General features: G+C 40.2%; 1 long non-coding RNA gene across 1 annotated transcript; it reads left to right on the forward strand.

Moving 5' to 3' along the window:
- Positions 1–7,380: 7,380 nt before the first annotated feature.
- Positions 7,381–10,400, forward strand: LOC146895867 (uncharacterized). Its single transcript, XR_015736235.1, has 4 exons — positions 7,381–7,535; positions 8,404–8,849; positions 9,055–9,092; positions 10,097–10,400. It is a non-coding gene; the product is annotated as an uncharacterized LOC146895867 (long non-coding RNA).
- The last annotated feature ends 480 nt before the right edge of the window (positions 10,401–10,880 follow it).

Genomic DNA, 10,880 nt, shown 5'->3' on the forward strand with positions numbered 1-10,880 from the left:
TATTTCTGAAACAAGCCTTTCCCAAAAGATCCAGGGAGTTCTGTAGTACTTATGCAGGGAACCGAAATAGATGCCCTCAATCCAGCTACCATCGACACAGATGTTTCCCTCGTGTCAGCTACATCTGGCAAGCTGGCCCAGAGACAAGTCCTGGGATTACATGAGGAAAAGAGGCCACAGGGCTGTCACATGGGAAGACTCAACACAGTCAGTTCCTGTAAAAGGCAAACAAATAGAGATAATGATTTATACAAAAGTATGTTTGATAATAAAAATTTCATAAGAATATATGTGTTATATACAAAATAAATAATGAATAAATATATGTGTATATATACATCGAGTTTTAAAAAAATCTAGTTCTTAACATTGGACTATCTCCATGTATAAAACTTGGAGCATTGTGGGGGGTCTCCTTTCCCTTGTTGGCTCCCAGGGCAAGAGGGCAAGAGGCAGTATCTGTGACAGAAAGTTTTGTACTTAGCCCATGAGCACGGACAGAGACAGCTCTCCAAGAGACAGACTTCTGTGAATCAGCTCCGGGGTATAAGAAATGTATAGAAATATATATTGGTGAGCCTGAGGGCAAACCCTAATTTGCATTAAGGGTACACTCCTCTTACAAGACTTTGCATATGACAGTAGGGGTCTATCAAAATGGCTAGAGCATTTGCCTAATTATCATGTGGGTCACCAGGGAATTTGCAGGTAACTGTGTCAAGGGTCACCCTTGAGATAAGTCAGGCCTTATGGGCCTAGAGACATTCTAGATAGAAAAGGGTGGGTAGAGATCAGGAAACGTTGCTGGGGATGGGGGAGTTTCCATATTATGAAGCTTAGAGAAAGCTGCCAGGCTATGGTGGACTGCCCCCTCTGCCAACCAGCACCATAGAAACTTATGAACATATTTGCTTAAACGAATACCAAATAATTTAAATCTACGATATAAACCTGTCTTTGAAAGAGGTCTCTGAACCCATGACTTGAATGTGGATGGATGGATTGAAAAGGCTGTGTGAAGGTAGCCACAGAGGTTGGACTGGCACAGCCGCAAGCCATGGGGTACCAATGACTGTTGCCTCCCACCAGAAGCTGGAGGATGAATGGGATCTGTTACCTGCCAAATTATGCAGGTATCTTTTTGAGTTGATTCTAGACTGATGCAGCTTCAAAGTATCTTTTCCTTTACCCAGCTAAAACTTCTTAGAAAAAGTTAAACATACCTAGAGGGGTTCCTGTCTTCTATTTTTATAATAAAACTGTACCTCAGATGCAATACTATTAGTCTTCATTGTGATGAGGTCTGGACATATCGAAATGGACATATCTTGTTCATGAGATAGCCTTTCATGAACTCCATAGACTTGTTTTAAGCCTGCCTCCAAGTGCCAGTTGATGTAGGATGCCCTTCTGTATACTGTGGATATGTTTTATTACCATTCGTTAATAAAGAAGCTAATTTGGCCAGTAGCCAGGCAGAGTAGAGTCAGGCAGGAAATCCAAGCAAAGATACAAGAAGAAAGAAGGCAGAGTCTGGGAGATACCAACAGCCACCAGGGAAGCAAAATGTGAGGTAAGAAGCCAGGAACTTTGTGGTAAAATATAGAATAATAGAAATAGGCTAATTTAACTTATAAGAGCTAGTTAGTAATAAACCTGAGCTAATAAGCCAAAAAGTTTGTAATTAATATTTATTAATTTCATGTTTATTCATGAACTGGTGGGTGGGAACAGGCGGGGAGAGAAACCTCCAGTTACAGATAACACCAATGCAGTGCACATATATCCATATAAAGTCTAAAAAAGCTTTAAAAAAAGAGGGCTTTTAAACCCACAATACCAGGAGTCAAGGACAGCTTCTTGGTTGCTACATAGTTTCAGATAGGCTCTGTTGGCTGTGAACAGATACGTGGCTCCTTTAAGTTTAAGAGATGGCTTCCTGATTTGTGTTGGTCAGACAGAAGGCTTTTTCAGGGAGATGTGCTGCTACAGAGCACCTGAGTGGGGTTTGTGGGCAGCCTGCTCTGAGCTGCTTGATGGCAGCATGGACTCACCTCATCCTTAGAGTCAGAGCGGTGAGCATAGCTCCCAGAGCTGGTTGGTGAACAGACATCTACCATGTTGGAAAGTCAAAGCCTCAGCTTTAGTCCTAGCCATACTCGCTTAGCATTTTAAAAACCCTCTTAGTCAAAAACATGATTACAGATGCATAATGAAGACAGATTCAGACAAAAAGGCCTCTAAATGGGTCACAATATGCTTGATCAATATGGATAGACATGGGGGAGAGAGGATAAAGGATAGACAAAGTTATAGATTAAAATTATCATCTAAAGATAGTAAATGAAGTTCTTAAAAAGGAAATAGACTAATAAAATTATAATAAGCCAGAGAGTCTGAAATATGTATACTATTGTGTTTTCTTTGAATTTTTGACTATTAACGAGCTAACTGCAGAGAAACATTTCATTGTGGGGGCTGGTAAGCTAAATCAACATAAAGGTATCTTGAATTCAAAATTTGAGTTTAAGGATATGTTGCTTTGGAAAAGACATTCTGCTTTTGTTTCCACAGAAGATGAGAACCTGTGGATTCCTTCCATGCTAATACGTTTTGATTAAGACCCCGTAAGAGTTCTCCATGGGAGCAATTGCCCACGTGATCCAATATCCAGAACAGCTTAAAGGCAACCGAATGAGACTATGCAGACTCACAGACCACTACAGCCAAGACTTACCCATAACTCTAAATTTTCTCAGGTTCCCCATAAGATTACCAGCACTTCCAATCAGTAGAAAGTAATATAGAAAACTATGCTCAAATTCCCAAAACATTTTTTATAAATGTTTGTTTTCATTTAAAGGGGTTGGTTATAAATAATTAATGATCATAGTCAATCTCTTTCTACAGAAAATAGAGGGATATGATATAGAAATAAATACTTTACTTTGGTATGGCTTTTGGTTTATTGATTTAAATTTAAGGTCAATTTTGTTATACTATATGTATATTTCTACTCTTGTTTGAGGTGTTATGCTTAAACAGTTCATTTGAAAATGTAATGTATAGTTAAGAAATGCAAATTAATAGTCATCTATAATAGTCAAACTTATAGATATGTTAGTTAGGTTTTCTAGATATGCAAAGATATATTTCAGATGGATAAGTAATCTCCCAACACTTCAAAGAACTTCAGAATATGACTTTTAAATGTATTAAGAACTTAGACTTTTCTCAACAGTGAAAGACATCTGATCCTGGCAGTACCAATTACTTAAAGAGAATGATAGACATTGAAGAAGTTCATCATGACGTTTGCTTTTAATGTAGGGTTCCTGTTTCACATGGAAGAGTCTGCCAGACATTCTGCAGGACACAGAAGAAAGCAACTAAAAATTTTGCCAAAATAAGTGGGACAGATTTTCAGATTTCCTTTTTCACTAAGAAATCTGCCAGACACTCTAGGCCTATAGGCTGAAGATGGATGCCCCAATGTTACAGAAGAACTTTTTGGATGACTGTCTAAGCAGCCAGATGTTTTTGTCATTTCTAGAGTTTTTGAAGTTGCTTACAATGCACTTTCTGTTTACTTAGATAATATTATATCTTTCTGGGGTCTTTGATGAAGTTGAAAACTAGATAGTTATAATTATAGTTTTCCTTAATTAAGATAAAAGATAAATTAGATATAAAACTTTAGACTCACAAAGACAGGATAGATAATAGAGTATTTTTTTTAAATTTTGTCAAATACAAATAAATTGAATATATTATGATTTTTGCTTGATATCTGTTTTATTATATGTAATTTTACAATGTTAAAGTTAAAACCTTCCTTTTTAGTTAGACAGAAAAGGGAAGATTATGTGGGAAGCCCTCTGTATGCTGTGAATATGTTTTATTACCATTAGTTTATTAAAGAAGCTGATTTGACCAGAATAGAGTTTGGCAGGAAATCCAAACAGAGATACAGGGATATTGTAGGTGGCTCCTCAGCCCTGAAATAACCACACAGAAACTGTATTGGTTAAATCACTGCTTAGCCTATTAGCTCTAGTTTCTCATTGGCTAGCTCTTACATTCTAATTTAACCCATCTCTATTAATCTGTATACTGCCATGTGGTTTGGCTTACTGGCAAGGTTCCGGCTCATCTGTTCTCTGTGGAGGCTATGTGGTGTTTCCAGACTCTACCTTCTTGTCTTATGACAGGTCCACGACAGGTCTTCATTGACCAATGGTATTCACAAAGGAGAATCCCACATCACAGGGAGAAAGAAGGCGGAATCTGGAAGATGCCAGCAGCTACCAGGGAAGCAAGATGGGAGGTAACAACCCACAAGCCTCATGGTAAAATATAGAATAACAAAATGGGCTAATTTAAGTTGTAAGAGCTCGTTAGTAATAATCCTGAGCTAAGAGACCGGACAGTTTGTAATTAATATTAAGGCTCGGAGTGATTACTTGGGAACTGGTGGGCTGGAGAGAAACCTTCAGTTACAGCAAGTGACTTCTTTCCCTCTTGAACTATGACCTTGAGCTGGGCATGTTTAAGAATATAATTCCTGACTGAACATGCTCAGGAATGTGCTTTCTGCAGCAGCACTTTATTGTATGAGTATTTACAGGTTCCCCAGATTAAACCACCATGCTTCCTTTATTTGAGGATGGCATTAGAAATCCTTCCTGTCCTTTATCTACTTGCAGCAGGTAATGGATATTCTTCTGAGTTCTTAAAGGAACAATAAGTAAATGAAACAAAAAGTAATGCTTTTCTCTTTCCAGAGTCCATGACTACCTCACGTGGGTATCGGGAAAATCTCATGTTATGAGCAATATTTCTTGATACCAGTGTATTTTGTAAATCAAAGATGGAATGGAGTGCCTAGTGCACTTGCCTCACTAAAGACTGACACAAAGATTCAGATCTAGTCAGACTTAAAGAATTTACACCAAAAGGTTATTCAAAATTAATCAAGTTAAACAATAATTTTAAAAATATTGTAAGGAACATAAAAGAAATAACGACATCTTGAAATTTGCAGGCAAATGAATGGAGCTAGAAAACATCATTTTGAGTGAGGAAACCCAGACTCAGAAAGACAATTATCATATGTACTCATTCACAAGTGGTTTTTAAACCTAGCAAAGGAAACTAGCCTACAAATCACAATCCCAGAGAACTTAGACAACAATGAGGACCCTAAGAGTGACTTACATAGATCTAATCTACATGGGAAGTAGAAAAAGACAAGATCTCCTGAGTAAATTGGGAGCCTGGGGACTTTGGGAGAGGGTTGAAGGGGAGGGGAGAGGTAGAGAGGGGAGCAGAGAAAAATGTAGGTAGAGCTCAATAAAAATCAATAAAAAAATATTGTAAGAAAAAAAAAACATTATAAGGGCCAGAAGGTTCAGCAGACCCTGCTAAATGAGGAAAGCAGGCTACCCCTTCAAGCTTTTGCCTGATGAATGCTGACAGATTTATAGGAATCAGCATCCTTCCTTATTCTTTCTTCAAAGGTTTGATTGCAATTTCTGGCTAGCTCTTTGATAGCCCAATCTATAGGGTTATAAAATAAAATTCTGTAGGGCATGTTGTGCTAGAATGTATTTTACTAGGTAAAACAGTAGAGTGTCTGAAGATGAGGCTCGGACAGTGTGCTGGACAGTTTTCGTCAACTTGACACAAACTAGAGTCATCTGGGAAGAGGAAATGGGGAATTTTGTTCTTCAGAATGGTCTGTAGGCAAGCTGGTGGGATGTTCTATTGATTAGTGACTGATTCATGGATAACTCACCCCACTGTGGGTGGTGCCATCACCAGCAGGTGGTTCTGGGTTGTTTAAGAAAACAAACTGCCCAAGACTTGGGGAGTAGAGTTCCTCTGTAGTTTCTGCGTCAGGTCCGGCCTCCAGGTTCCTGCTTTGACTTGGCACTTTGTATTGTAACCAGGAAGCAAAATAAACCCTCTCCTGCCCAACTTGATTCTTGTCAAGTTTTATCACAGTGACAGAAACCAATTTAGGACAGACAAATAAAAGGATAAAGATATTCTTTAAATTCTACTGAGATAGCTTTTTGAAGAGAGGCTATACTACGGAGAACAGCAATATAGACATTTTTATATTTAAATCTTCTGAGTGAACGTTGAAAATAAATAAAAATCTGGCTAACTTGATGATGCTTCCTGTTTCGCATAATATACCTTATCAGTATGAAAATAGTTACCATTCGGTCCCCACAAATAGTTAAGCTATTTATTTCTGCTTTTAAATAATAAATGCTAAATTCTACATAGGTTTCAATGATACCGATTGTCAGAACATGCCATTGTTTTCATGACAAAGAATGAGTTTACATCATTACATAGGTCCTAAAAATTGTAAAGCAACTCAATCACCTGTTTCTCCAGAATTCTGGGTATTTCTCCCCTAATAGCTGGTGACTGCAGATGCAATACAGTTGGAGATGCTATTGGCAGAAAACCTAGGTAACCCCTACTAAATGGGCTTGGCTAGTAGGTAAGTGCTTTTGTTTAAAGTCAGGGTATGGCCCTGGTGTGGACCCCATGGCAGCCATTGCTGCTTGACAAAGGTCCAGCATTTCAACATTGCAGACCACACTTCCCAGCACCTTTTAAATGTTTTTTTTTTAAATGATTCTCACTATCAATGCCTTTCCTTTTGGGAAATTTTGTATGGGAATTAATAAAGAATTAAATGTATACATTGGTAGCTTTCCTAAACAAAATAATTCTTTGGGTGGAAAAAAGACCCTGCCTTCAAGAAACCAGGAATTCCTTCGTGCCCTCTAATTAAACCAAGAACAGAATGTTAGAGATTTACTAGACTCATCTGATCCCAAGGATGAACAATTTAGATCCAGAGTCTGAGGACATTAAAGGCAAGAGTCCAGTTAATAAAGACAGGGAAACCAGAATGGTATGGAATAAAGGGAAAAGGGTAAGACACCAGGGACCTTCCCTTTCAGGAGCATTATGAGGAGAACAGGCTCATATAGTAAGACTAAGATGTTGTAGTACAATGTCTGCTTCTCAGAAGTCATTTTTCCAGATCAGGCATTCGGCTAAGGAGTTTCCCTGGAGGTCCTGAGAAAAGTGGCTGCTAAAGTAGTCATCCTTATCTCTAGCAAGAGGAACTCGCCACCAGTGCCTATTGTAAAGGTCAGTGCTAGACTCCTCAACTCCTGCTCTCCAGCCACAGCCCAGCTCACATCCCTTGTCTCCAGTTTAATCCTATGTGCGTGTGTACAGCATAAAACTTGTAGTCTTTTCTCAACTCAAGGCTGCAGGCAGCCACTCTGATTCACCTCAGCTCGTGTCCATCTCCTTCTCTCTCTCTTCCCCCAGTGACTTCGCACATTGTTTTTGGGACCTGATCCCCTCTGCCGAAGCAGGTCTCAGGCATGGCCCCAACTCCATGAGACTATTACAACTGACACCTGGTGCTGTGACAGATGCCTGGATCCCAGTCTCATTAACTCCAACACATCAAAGTTCCAGTTTTAAAGAGAAAGGTAAAATTGCATCCCTTTATTTCCTTGTTTCTTCTCTTATCTACTAAGCCTCCTGCTTACTAACTCTGTTAGCCACTTTCTGCCTTCGCTCTGCCTACACTACCTGTGAGAAATACCTCTAAGGGGTTAGAGATAAATAGGGCCATTGTCCTCTAATCCTTCCAATATATGGACCGAAGTCTTTGAAGCAACTTCACCACAAGTTAGCACTGGAGGCAAAATCTACTTATTACCCTTGGTTTAAGTTATGTCTTTGGGGTACCTTAGATTTCAATGAACCTTTCCCTCGGTGAGGAGGAGTTTAGAGAATGGGTTGCACGGGACACACGTGTTCAAAGAATGCTGCTTTCATTTCAGTCAGTGCTTAGAGCTGAAAATACCAGTGGACAAACAGCCAACTCAAACACAGTACAAACGAAAGTCACTCATAAGCGTACTGACCTGAGACTCCTTGTCGACTTGAGAAACTGGGGCACAGTAAATCTTCTCTGAGTCTTCGCGTTTGTACTCAGTTGAGGGTATTTTGTGTGGCCAATGAGTGATAGTCTCATTAGTGGCTTGAGAATTAGTAAATTCCCTGGTGGAGGCATGTCTTTATGAGACTAATCTTGGTAAAGCACTTGGCACACAAATAACCTCTGCTAATTGGTAGCTGTCAATTGCCTCCAACAGTCTAATTCCCACCTAGCCATTTTCAAGTAAGTTTTATTTCTTCTAGGTTGTTTTACTAGTCTGTGTTTATCTTGATTTTAAAATGGAAGCTGTACATTTCTCCTCCAGGTAACAGTGTAGGTAAGTCACCCTCAACAGCCTTGCTATTGATAACACCGAGGCCTTGGCTAAGGGGTTTAAAATGTTTCTCTTCTAGAGCAGTGGTTCTTGGACAGGAGAGGGAGGAGCTGGAAAGCTCCACAAACTGAACTGAAAGCAGGAACTAGAACTCAAATCCATCTGAGGTATTTCCACCAAGTGACATTGCAAAGGGCTGGACTCTAAGTGTCCGGCGTCAGAAGCAAGAAGACCTCCCTGCAAGGAACCCAGTGAAGAACTAGGAACTCTCTGGAGATTTCACAACCTGATACTCTTCCGTATGACTGATATTCTGAACTCATGATGCCCATGTGACCTAAATACATATCCTTCACATGCCTCCCCTCCCCCTGTGTGTGTGTCTGTGTAACATAAAGTGGTTCCAAGTTAGTGGTGCCCTTGGGTGACTGGCATACAAGTGACTTCAAACTTAAAAATGGAGAGTTCTCCTTAAATGATCTTCATGAAGAGGAACTTTGATGTTTCTGCTTACCATGAGGCAAGGTAAAATTATCACAATTGGAAGCCCTGCGATACAGAGAATAGGAAGCAGACTATTGCTAAATATGGGGGCATGTATAGACATGTATTGAATAAATACACAACTATTTTATCTGTGGTATAAAAATAAGGTAAAGTAATTAAATACTATACAGTTTATATAGTGTGTGGGAGTGAAAAGTTAATATTATCTAATGCTTTTATTTAGGACATGAAGAAAGATATTGATTAATAGGAGTTTTTAAGGTAAGTAAGTATGTTAACATAGCTTGGGTCATCATTAAAAGGCTGGAAATAGTGTGACAAAAATAGACAAAGAAAATGGAGTGGGAAAACAAAACAAGTCTCTCTCATTTAGGAGAGAAAGCTAAGGGGTGGAGAAAGTAAGCCAAGTAGACCCCACAAATTCTTACTTTCCTGATTGGCCAAGATCAAGGGAAAAGGGAGGGCAATAAGTAGGCTCAGGGAGGGTCATTTTCATAACATTCCTTTACACAAAGAACTAAAGAGACAAGCACCGAGCCAATACTGTGGTTAGAGGGTGTTTGAAGCCAGGCAGTGGTGGCGCACGCCTTTAATCCCCTGCACTCGCACTCGGGAGGCAGAGACCGGATCACTGTGAGTTCAAGGCCAGTCTGGTCTACAGAGCGAGTTCCAGGACAAGCACCAAAGCTACAGAGAAACCCTGTCTCGAAAAAACAGATAAACAAAGTTGTTAGAAGTAGGAGTAGAGGCATCATAATAAAAGGCAAGCTCCTCCCCAAGCTGGATGCCTAGGGAGTGACTTGGTTTGCTTCAACCCAAGAGGAGTCAGGGGATTAGAAGCAGCTTGGAAAGGATGACGGAGGTGGGGAGGGGAGGAGTAATAGGGTTGGGAGGGGGAGATGTTTGACAACTGGGGTGAAGGAATTGGTCTCTCCATGCTGGGATCTCCTCGCCTCCAGTCTGACAGCAAAGGGATAGCCAGACAGGAGCAAGTCTTTCCCTGGTATGTGTCCCAGGCATGCGCTGGAGGCAGCTCACAAAGGCTTGTGACTGTACTGCTGCCTAGTTTAAGGCCAGGATAGAGTGCTCCTTGACCTCCTGGTAAAAATTTGTTTGTAATTCATGATTGATCCCTGCCAGCCTATTCCTGAAGGCATCCATGGGTCTGGCATTTGCATATTTTATTCTACACATGACTTTTTTTTAATTGAAAATTGTTTTCAATATATTCTGTTCACAATTTCCCCTCTCTTATCTCCACTCAGATCCTCTCCACCTCCCATCCTTCCAAATTCAGCCTTCTTGTGTGCTTCTGAAGAAACAGATAGGCAAAAAACCAAACTAAAACAAAAGGAACCTTCAAAAACCAAATGAACAGAAGAAACAAAGCACAAGAAATGCATACACATGTAGAGACACCAGCAAGACCCATAAAAACAAAACTGAAAGCCACAGAAACAAGCAAAAGAACAGTAATATAAAAAATGACCCAAAATTTGACCAAAAAATGACAAAAAAAAACTCTCCAAAAATACATTTGAGTTTGTTTTGTGTTGGTCATCTAATGTGAGTGTAGGGCCTGCCCTTACGTGTGATTTGTATATCCAGCGTGATTCCCTTGAAGTCACTACATTTTCCTTTGTGAGCTGTTGTCCTTGGAGGTAGCCTCTTGGTTGGGAATGGAAGTTGAGGGCTACTTCCCCATCTCAGCGCTAGACCCCATTGTGGTTTGGACCTGTGCAGGCACATGCATGCTGCCACAGTCTCTTTGAGTTCCTAAGGGCATCAGTGCTGTTGTGTCTGGAAGACACTGTTTCCTTGATAGCATCCATCCCTGTTGGCTCTGACAGTCTTCCTACCTCCTTCCCCACAGAGATTCCTGAGCCCCAAGGGGAAGGATTTGATGCAGATCTACCATTCAAATCCGGATGTTCCAAATTCCCTCACTCTTTGCACATTGTCCAGTTGTGGGTCTTTGTATTAGTTTCCATTGACAGCAGGAGGAAGCTTCTCTGATGATGGCTGAATGAGACATGATCTATGGGAATA

Source organism: Myodes glareolus, chromosome 1, assembly GCF_982192425.1.
Source record: "Myodes glareolus chromosome 1, mMyoGla1.1, whole genome shotgun sequence".
In the NCBI taxonomy this organism is placed as follows: domain Eukaryota; kingdom Metazoa; phylum Chordata; class Mammalia; order Rodentia; family Cricetidae; genus Myodes; species Myodes glareolus.